Source organism: Sarcophilus harrisii, chromosome 6, assembly GCF_902635505.1.
Source record: "Sarcophilus harrisii chromosome 6, mSarHar1.11, whole genome shotgun sequence".
Taxonomy (NCBI): domain Eukaryota; kingdom Metazoa; phylum Chordata; class Mammalia; order Dasyuromorphia; family Dasyuridae; genus Sarcophilus; species Sarcophilus harrisii.
In genome coordinates, this window is record NC_045431.1 from 186,500,217 (window position 1) to 186,510,298 (window position 10,082).

Below are 10,082 nucleotides of genomic sequence, written 5' to 3' on the forward strand. Positions count from 1 at the left end.
ATACTCTAAGAAAATGGATCTACTTTGAATCATTCAAAGAGGAAGTGCCCTCATTAATCTCATTCATAACCTCAATCTCCATTCTTATGCCTAGGATCAGTCAATCAGTAAGTAAGAAGTTGTCAAGCATCTATTATGTGGCTGGACCCTAGTGATCATCCGACCCCCTCATTGTCACCTTCCTTCCTTCCTTCCTTCCTTCCTTCCTTCCTTCCTTCCTTCCTTCCTTCCTTCCTTCCTTCCTTCCTTCCTTCCTTCCTTCCTTCTCTCTGTCTCTGTCTCTGTCTCTGTCTCTGTCTCTGTCTCTGTCTCTCTCTTTCTCTCCCTCTCTTTGGATCAGGAATCAATAAATTGTAACACTTAAGTTTATTTTTTAAAAGCATCAATAAAACTAAATAAAAATAAAACTAATAAAACTAAATTTTATAAATTTAGTTAATAAACTAAAATAAAATAGAACTAAATAAAATAAAACTAAATAAAATAAATAAATAAATATAAAAAAACCAAATAATAAATAAAACTAAAAAAAAATAGAATTCCATCTCAGGAATCAAAAGACCTAGATTTAAGTTCTGACTCCGACCTAGCTTTGTGCCTGTGAAGAAATTGATCCCTCTCTTTAAGCTTCAATTTTTTCATCTGTAAAATGGCAAAATAATTTTGCCTCCCACCTGGGATAATTGTGAATAAAAAGTTTTATAAACTCTAAAATGTCAGAGAAAAGGAGGTTGGAGGTTTAGGGAAAATGACATCAAGGATTTTTGAGCCTGAGATCATAGGGGTCTTCAGGGATATCCATGGTAATAGTTTTACCGGGGAAGGTTGGGGGGGGCGCGGCGGGGGAGGGGGCGGGGGGGGGGAGATGCTTGAAAAGTGTGCTTGTTTGTGGGAAATGACTCCGAGTTGTGAGGTTCAAGTTCAGGAGTAGAGATTGACATCTGGGTATCAGCTGCCATCATGTGATGGCATGTGCTGTATGAGTGCATTGGAAAAAATGTCTTGGGAGAGAACAATGGCTAATGGGCAGAAACCAATTGGGGGTGGGGTAGCAAGAGCCAAGAAAGTGCCTGAAATAGCTGGAAGAATATGAGGGCGATGTTTTAAAAGCCAAGAACAGAGGGGTCAAAGACTACCTATAGAGAATAAAGATTTGGACCTGCTCCAAACAGGCCGGATTTCCATCCCAGTCTGATTCTGACACTAAACACTAAACAGATGGTTTATGGTTGTAGGCAAATCACTTCTCTGAACTTGTTTCCTGACCTATAAAATTGTGTTAATACCTACTTCATATGCTTGTGGTATGTACCCAAATAAAGTGGAAATGAGGCGCTTTCCAAACTTTAAAGAAATATATATATATATGCATATATATTGATCATTTAAAAATTATTGATGTCTTTTTCTTTGTTATTGTCACTAAAGTTTTTATTAAACCCCGACCATGTGCCACTGTGAGATTCTCCGAGGTTCGGAGGTTTCCTGTGATGCAATGCACAGAGCATTGGTTCTGGAGTCTTCCTCAGTGGACTCAGATACTTTCTATTTGTGTGACTCTGGGAAAGTAATTTAACCTTGTTTACCTCAGTTTCTTCATCTGTAAGATGAGCTGGAGAAAGAAATGGAAACCCTCTCCAGTACCTTTGTCAAAAAAACCCCAAATGAGGTCATGAAGAGTCAAAAGCAATTGAAAACAACAAGGGCCAGGCACTGGACTAAACACTAGGGCTGTGAAGAAAGAAAATTACAGTGTCTGTCCTCAAGGAGTAGACAGTCTTTTGAGGAGACAACATACAAAAACCTGTGTACAAACAAGCTATCTACAGGATACATTAGAGAGAATCATCAGTAGGGGAGGGCACTGGATGGGCAAAGGGGTTAGGAAAGGTGTCTTGTAAAAGATGAGACTTTATTTGGGATTTAAAAGAAGCCAAGGAAGCCAAGAGGCAGAGATGAGAAGGGAGAAACAGACATGAGGGATAATCAGTGATGAGACGGGGTGTCTTGTTTCAAAAATGGCAAAGTGGTCAGTGAAACTAGATGGGAGAATATATGGAGGAAGTAAATAAGAAGATCAGAAAGGTAGGAAAGGGCTAGATTATGAAAGGCTTCAAGTCAAATAGAGGATTTTATATTTGATCTTCTAGATTCCAGTTTCTTAAACTGTGTTTTACGACCTCATATGGGGGTCTTGGGGGTCACTAAATTATGATTTATTAGCTAGCGCAGATCTAGAGCAGGGCTTCTTAAACTTTTTCCACTTGCAACTCCTTTTCTCTTGATAAATTTTCATGTGGCCCCAGGTATACTGGGTAAAATAGGTATACCAATCAAACTTTATTGATGATAAATCATAATTTCATGACCTTCACATTCAATTATGAGACCCCCATGGGGTCGAGAACCACACTTTAAGATGTTGGGCTCAAGATGATAGAGAGCCACTGGAGTTAATTGAATAGGAGGGTAATGTGCACTGTAAAATCAGTTTGAATTTTGAGTGGAGGATAGACACACATGTGGCAGGCAGACCCATCAGCAGAGTATTGTAATAGTTAAGGTGTGGGATAATGACCCCAGAGAGGTGGCAGGCTCAGAGAAGAAATGGGGATATAGACAAGGTCTGTTATAAAAGTAAAATTAATAGGACTTGTCAACAAAGTAGATCTGGGGGTTAAAAGGAGGGAGGAGTCCAGGATGACATCTAAGTTGAAAGTCTAGGTGACTAGAAGGATGACAGCATTCTCAATAGTCATTGAGAAGTTTGGAAGAAGAAAGGGTTTGAAGGAAAAGATAACAAATTCAGTTTTATGCGTATTAAGTTTAAGATGTTTACAAAATGTCCAGTTCTAGGTGTCTAATAGGTGATTGGAGATAGGGAACTGGAGCTCAGGAGAGCAGTTAGGGCTAGATATGTAGATTTGAGAATTATCAGTATAGAGATGATAATTGAAACCCTGGGAGCTGATGGAAGTTGCAAGAGAAATAGTATAAAAGCAAAAGGGAAGAGAGTCCCAGACAGAGCTCTGGGGTCACCCTGGCTGAGTATGAATTACCTAAACAAAGATCTAGCAAATGAGACACTTTGTTGATCTTTTGTTTTATATCACCTACATTTTCCAATGTATTCCTGTTCCTTCCAGAGAGCAATTCGTTGTAACCAAGACTTAGAAGAGAAATAATTCAGCAAAACTGACCAAGAAAACATCTGACACTATACAAAGTATTCTACACCAATACAAAAGGTTTTCAGGGAGGTGCCTTCTCATATATCTTTGTTGAGGCTAAGTTTGATCATTATAATTTCACATTGCTACATTTGATTCTTCTATTGTTTTCATTTATATTTTTGTCATCGTATGTATTGTTTTCTTGGTTTTATTTATTTCTTTTTACTTGATTTATTTGCTTTTTACTTTTGCTTTACCATATTGTACATATAATACAATACTCTCATTCTTACTTATATCCTTCTTATTCCTAGTTCCTAATAGTACAGTAATATTACATTAAATTCTAATAAAATGCCTATTATTCCCTTAAGTTGTGCGCTCTCTCCTCTCTCTCTCTCTCTCTCTCTCTCTCTTTCTTTCTCTCTCTCTCTCTCTCTCTCCCTCCCTCTCCTAGTCTCTCCCTTTCCTCTTCCTACCTTCTTCTACCCTTTTCTATCTCTCTGTTTATTTGGGTATCCCTAGTGCTTAGCACAGTGACTGGCGAATAGTGCTTAAAATGTTTGTTGCCTGATTGCTTAATTTCATTCACTTCTTCCTTTCCAAAGGAAATAGGATCCCAATATGGACAGCACTTCTTTCTGAGTCTTCCTATAGTTTGGGAAGAACACACACCATTTTTTTCTTTAGATAGCTCTTTAGAGCATAAGGAAAAGCTCTGAGGAAATTACTCAAGGAAGAGGGACGAAACAATTACTGATGCTCCCATCACCAGTTCATAAAACCTTTTCCTCACATGAGGTAAAAACAAACAAAAAATTTAGTACCTCTCCCTACGATTTAGAATTTTTAAATTCTGTACATCCCACTATTTCTTGTGGCTAAGAAGAGTCCCCTGTCTTCCCTGTGAGTTTTGTGGAAAAATCTTTGGTGACTGAATAGGGAAAATCAGAGGGGAAAGCTAGGAGAAACAAGTTAAGGGTAACCTCGTAGAAGAATGATTCAATGGACAGGCCCTAATATCCAGGGGGAAAGCCCTCCGGGCTTCTCTGTAAGCACGCCTATGCATAAGAAATCTTCCAGGACAAGGTTCCCTGAACTGAAGAAGCATATGAAGGTACCAAAGTCCTGAAGCTCAACATGTACTAAGGGAAAAAGCTAGCATGGGGATGAATGCCATGAAGGAATTTAAAATAGGAAGTAGGGCAAAGAGGGAACTAAAAGAAGCTCAAATAAACCTTTAAGACAGCCAGTAAGTACGCACTGGGAACTTCCTATTCCCTGTTGCCTTAGTCATACTTGTATAATTTTTTTTGCTTAAAAATTTTTTCTTTATTTATCTTTGTTTTTGCATCACTATCAGTGTCTACTCTGCTTCTCTGAGTTCTTCATTTTTATCATTTCTTAAAGGGTCTTAATATTCCATTACATTCATGAGCTACAATATGTTTAATCACCTCCTACTAAATGGAAATTGACTTTGTTCCCATTTTTTATCCCATCCCTCCCCCACACTGGTCCTATGAATGTTTTGGTATACCTCATAACAATCTATTTTATCAGTCTTTATTTGAATTTCCCAGGTAATATTCTTAGCAGTGAGGTATTTTAGAGTATGAACATTATTGTCCCTTTTTCAGCATGATTCCCAAATTGCTTTCCAGAACATGGGCACCAATTCATAGGTCCACAAATAGCATCATCAACGTGCCCATATTTTCATGGGCCTTCCAACGCTGGCTGTTTCCACTCTCCAAAAGAGATTATAGAAGTCAAATCACTCTGTCTTTTAGAACCAAATGGATTGTTGGGTGGATGGGATGATAAGGGAAGGGAAGTATTTGGGAATGGGCTATTTGGTTTTAAAATTGCGACTGTCATTCTTTGAGTTATTTCTATGAAGTGTGTGTATGTGTGTGTTTGATCTTGAGACTATATAAGACAAAATATGGAGAAGACAGAAAATCTTTCTTGTGAGAATCAATAAATTAACATTGATTATATCCAGTGCCAAGGACTGAACAAATGTTTATTTTATGAACATTATAAAGGTAATTCTGTAAAGAGATTGTGACGAATGGACAATTTATAGCATATGGTGGCAAGATTTACTGATGATGGTTGCTTAGAGGAGAAAGAAAAAGGACTAATTGCTGATTGAATTTAATTCTTGAGATTCTTCATAAATTCCTGAAAAAACTCTTGGGAGACATAAGTTAGTGTCATGAGTGAACTGATATTGGGATTTTGTTTTCATAAATAAACTGTATGTCATAGGAAGGATCTGAGGTGGCTCTAGCTGTGATCTTTCAAAAGCTAAAATATTGTGAATAATTGTGACTTTGTTTCATTATTGATTTAATTAATTTTTAAAGCTTTTTGTTTTCAAAACACATGGTTTCTAAAATCTACTCCTACAAAACCCCGTATTCTAAATTTTTTCTCCCTCCCTTCTCCCCACCCCCTCCCCCAGACAGCAAGCAATCCAACACATGCCAAACATTACAATTCTTCTACACACATTTCCACAATCATTATGCTACACAAGAAGAACCAGATCAAAAAGGACAAATATGAGAAAGAAAATAAAATTCAAGCAAACAACAAAAAAGTGAAAATACGATGTTGTGATTCACAATTAGTCCCCACAGACCTCTCTCTGGATGCAGATGGCTCTCTCAATCATAAGACCATTGGAACTGGCCCGAATCACATCACTGCCAAAAAGAGCCACTTCCATCAGAACTGATTATCACATAATCTTGTTGTTGCTGTGTACAATGTACTCTTGGTTCCACCCACTTTACTCAGCATTGATTTGTTAATAAATTATATGCTCAGTAATGTTAATATTTAAACATAGATTAATATATATATATAAATATATACATATATAGAAAGAGAAAGAAAGAGATGAGTAAATAATTACAATTGGAAAAGAAGATTTTTCCAGTTAAATTACTTTTAATGAAAACATTTTTATATAGAATGGCTCTTTGGTAGGCAGGAGGAGAGAGATACCAAGAGAAATTCTGGTGATGGAAAAAACAAAAGATATCAATAAACATTTATTTTAAAATAATATTTAATAAACTGGGATAGAAACTCTAGCTAAGGAATTATAATTTTATTATTTAATAAGAAATTTTATGATTTTGAATTATTCTAGAGCTCAAGATTAAGAGTATGAGAACAAGTCAAGTATCAAACTGAAGAATGACTTGTAGATGAAGGTGGTCAATTTGCTGCAGAAAACAATGACAGTCAAAACTGTTATACCAAATTGCCAGCTCTCTCTTCACTTGCTATCTCATTTGGCTCTTAAAGATAGTGTCAGTTATCTGTAGCCTTTGTGGGAAATCCTAATAGAACAGATGTACACCACCTTTTATCATCTTTACTGGATGTATGGCTACACTTTGGAGTTATTTGTTTTTCTTATTAGTGTTCAGCAGTAATCTTTCATACTGTAATATTCAATTCTTCAGAGAATTGTTTATTCATAACCTTTAGTCACTATATATCTTTGTTATCAGATATATCTGATGCAAATATTTTTTTCCTGTTAAAATTTTCTGTTCTTAAAATAATTGCTTTGATTCTGTGTCAAAGCTTTTTAATTTCATGTAATCAAAACTGTCTGTTTTATCTTTTGTGATGACTCCTATCCCTTCTTTTTCCTCCTGGAAAAGTACCTGATTTTTTTCTCTTCCAATTTTTTATAGTGTGACCTTTTAATGTCATATCCCTATCCATTTTGACAACTGATTATTTTCACATAAGGATAACTCCAACACATGTTTGTAGAACAGTTAGCTTGTACTTAGCCCTACACTGTCCCATGAAATACATTAAGACACAATTCTGCCTTTTAGAAGCTTACAGGTATCTACTTGGAGGAGATGATATATCTGCAAAACTAAAACAGAGAACTAGAGGCAAGGTCACTTTTTAATGATTTTAAATGGACACTGGACTGGGAACTAGGACACCAGGACTCTGCTCCTGACTCATTAGCTTTGTAACCTTGGACACTTCCTTTATTTGGGTGTTCCCCTATAAAATAAGGGTGTTGGACTTAGGTAATTCCTAAGGTCCAATCTAGTCTAATTTCTTGTGTGTGTGTGTTTTTAGGAGAATTGCAATAGGAGACACTTTCACAATAAAAAAACACAAAACACTAACAACACAAAAACTCCCCAAATTGATAAAAGACTATAGAAGGCAATGAGACCTGTGGAGGAAGGAAGTGTGGAAAGTGGAAAAGGAAGTCCCTCCTCTGAGCTCTTATCTTGTATTTTTCATTTGCTGAGTAGCATATACTAATATATACTTTTGACTATCTTATATATTTATTGAATAATACCACTCACTTTTAAGAAACTAAAGAGAATCTTGTCACATAATCCCAGACTCTGAGAATTGGAAAGAATCTCACATGTCATCTAATCTAACCCTTATTGGAGTAATTCTCCCTTCTATTAAGAATTTTAATTAATGATCTTCAGTGAAATGAGGCACAATTCCACCTGTAGCAGCCCATCCTACTTTTCCATTACAGCATTTATTAGGTAGGTTGTCCTCCCAACTAACTAAATTGGCTTCTTTTCTGCCTTTATCCATTGCTCCAAATTTCCCCTTGCTTCCCAAAAGCAAGGTTAATCTCTCTATAATTTAAAAATATATATATGAATTTGAACACCCTATTCCTCAGAGGCATTTCTACGTGTCTACATAGCAGAACACAAAAAGAGGATTCATAATTCTTCATATCCCAACTTCTTTTCTTTTACTAACCTGGAACACTCCACCTTCTCTGGCTGTTTCCAAGTCTTAGCTAAATTCTTGCCACCTTCAAGAAGTCTTTCCTCATTCTCCTTAATGCTTGCTGATGCCCTTCTTTGGCTAGTTCAAGTTTTAGCTGAAATCTTATCTTCTATAAGAAGTCCTTCCCTGTTCTCCTTACTGCTGGTGCCCTTTGTTGAATATCCCTAATTTGTGATATACAGTCTTTTTTGGAGGGGTTGTAAATAATTATTTGCATGCTGTCTCATTAGACTGTGATCTTTTTGAGGGCAGGAACTAGTTTTTCCTATTTGCATCTTCAGTGCTTAGCACAGTGCCTGGAATTTGTTGTTCAGTTGTTTTCAGTCATGTCCAACACTTTGGGACTCTATTTGAATTTTTTTGTTTGTTTTGACAGAGACTTTTCTCCTGCAGCTCATTTTAATGATGAGAAACTAAGGCAAACAGGATTAAATGTCTTTTAACTTTCTCAGGTCACTCAGCTAGTAAGTGTCTGAGGCCAGATTTGAACTCAGGAAGATGAATCTTCTTGATTCCAGGCCTGGTACTTCACTTTGCCACCTAGCTGCCCTGCCTATAATTTCGGAGATGCTTAATAAATATTTGACTTGAAACCCCAGTGAAGTATTATAATCTCTCTTCAAAACAATAGATCTTCAAATACTTGAAGACAGTAATCCTCTTCTCTGAATCTCTAGGCTAAACATTCCCAGGCTCAAAGGGTCCTCTTATGGCATGGGTTGGAAGCTCTTCATCATCCTGGTTATTTACTCCTGGAATTCCCTGGACCATCAATAGCCTTCCTCAAATGGGTCCCCGAGAACCGATCAGTGGTCTAATCAGGGCAGAAGTAGGGTGTGATTGTCATTTCCTAGTCCCACCCTCTCATTTTACTGATAAGGGAACTGAGACTCAGAAATGGAAAGTCTCTTGACTAAGGTCAAAAGTGACTTGTCCAAGTTGGTCCTAGAATTCAGGTCCTGGGATCGATCCCATGTCCTAAGTCCTGATCCAAATCCAGTTTTACTGCTTTTACTTTGTAGCGTCATAGACCTTTTATTTTTTAATTAACTTTTTTTCAAAGATTCTTCTTCTCTCCCCTCCTCCCCTCTACCGGCTAGCACGAAAAGCAAAATCCCCTATTACAAACATGTCTAGTCAAGTAAAACAAATTCCCACATTGGCTATGTCCATATATTATATTATATATATATACACACATACATACATGCACACATACACATATATACACACATGCACACATACACATATATACACACATGCACACATACACATATATACATACACACATACATATATATATATATATATGTCTTCACCTGCACTCTGAGTCCATCATTTCAAAGAATCAGAGCCTTTTGAGAGAGGGGAAGTTACCTGGAATTTGAAACCAAGTCTAGTCTGCCTCATTCCACTGCTGATAGTTCCTGTCTTTCCATCTGAGGGGATTGGACTATGTAAGAAATAGTTTGGTGAAAGGGGGGCTTGAATCGGTAGTCAAATGATCTGGGTCTGAATTTCAGTAATCTACTTACTGGTTGTATGACTGAGTTTCAGTTTCTTCTCTAAAATGGCCTCGCTGCTCTCCAGGGGCCTGCCAGTTCTAAACGCTGGCTGACAGAGTTGGGGAGGCAAAGGGAAGAGCCGGCCCCCAGCCTCAAGAGTTGCCAGGCTAGTGGGAAGCGTAGACGCGGCTCGTGGGCCAGCGCAGCTACCGGGGACAGCTGCCCTGGCCGCCGCGCTCCGCTTGCTTCGGGGCGCGTGCGGGACCGTACTGCACTGGCTCGAGCAAGCCCCTTATGGTCTCCGACTCCCTGCCCCTGAAAAGCGGCGAAGGGGAGGCCAGGTTCCCGCGCAGGAGGAAAAGTCCCGGGGAATGCTCGGGGAGAGCCCCATCAGGAAATTCCCGCTGGCGTCTGCTCTCCAGCCCGGCCCCGCCCAGCGCTGCCCCGGCCCTCCCCAGCCTCCTCCCCTTTGGGCTTGCCTAGTCAGCCCCAACTTCCTAGAAGCGGCTTAAAAGCATCTTGAGGTCCAGGGTCCCCGCCCCTCCTCGAAGCCCCCACGAGCTCCCACCTTCGGCCG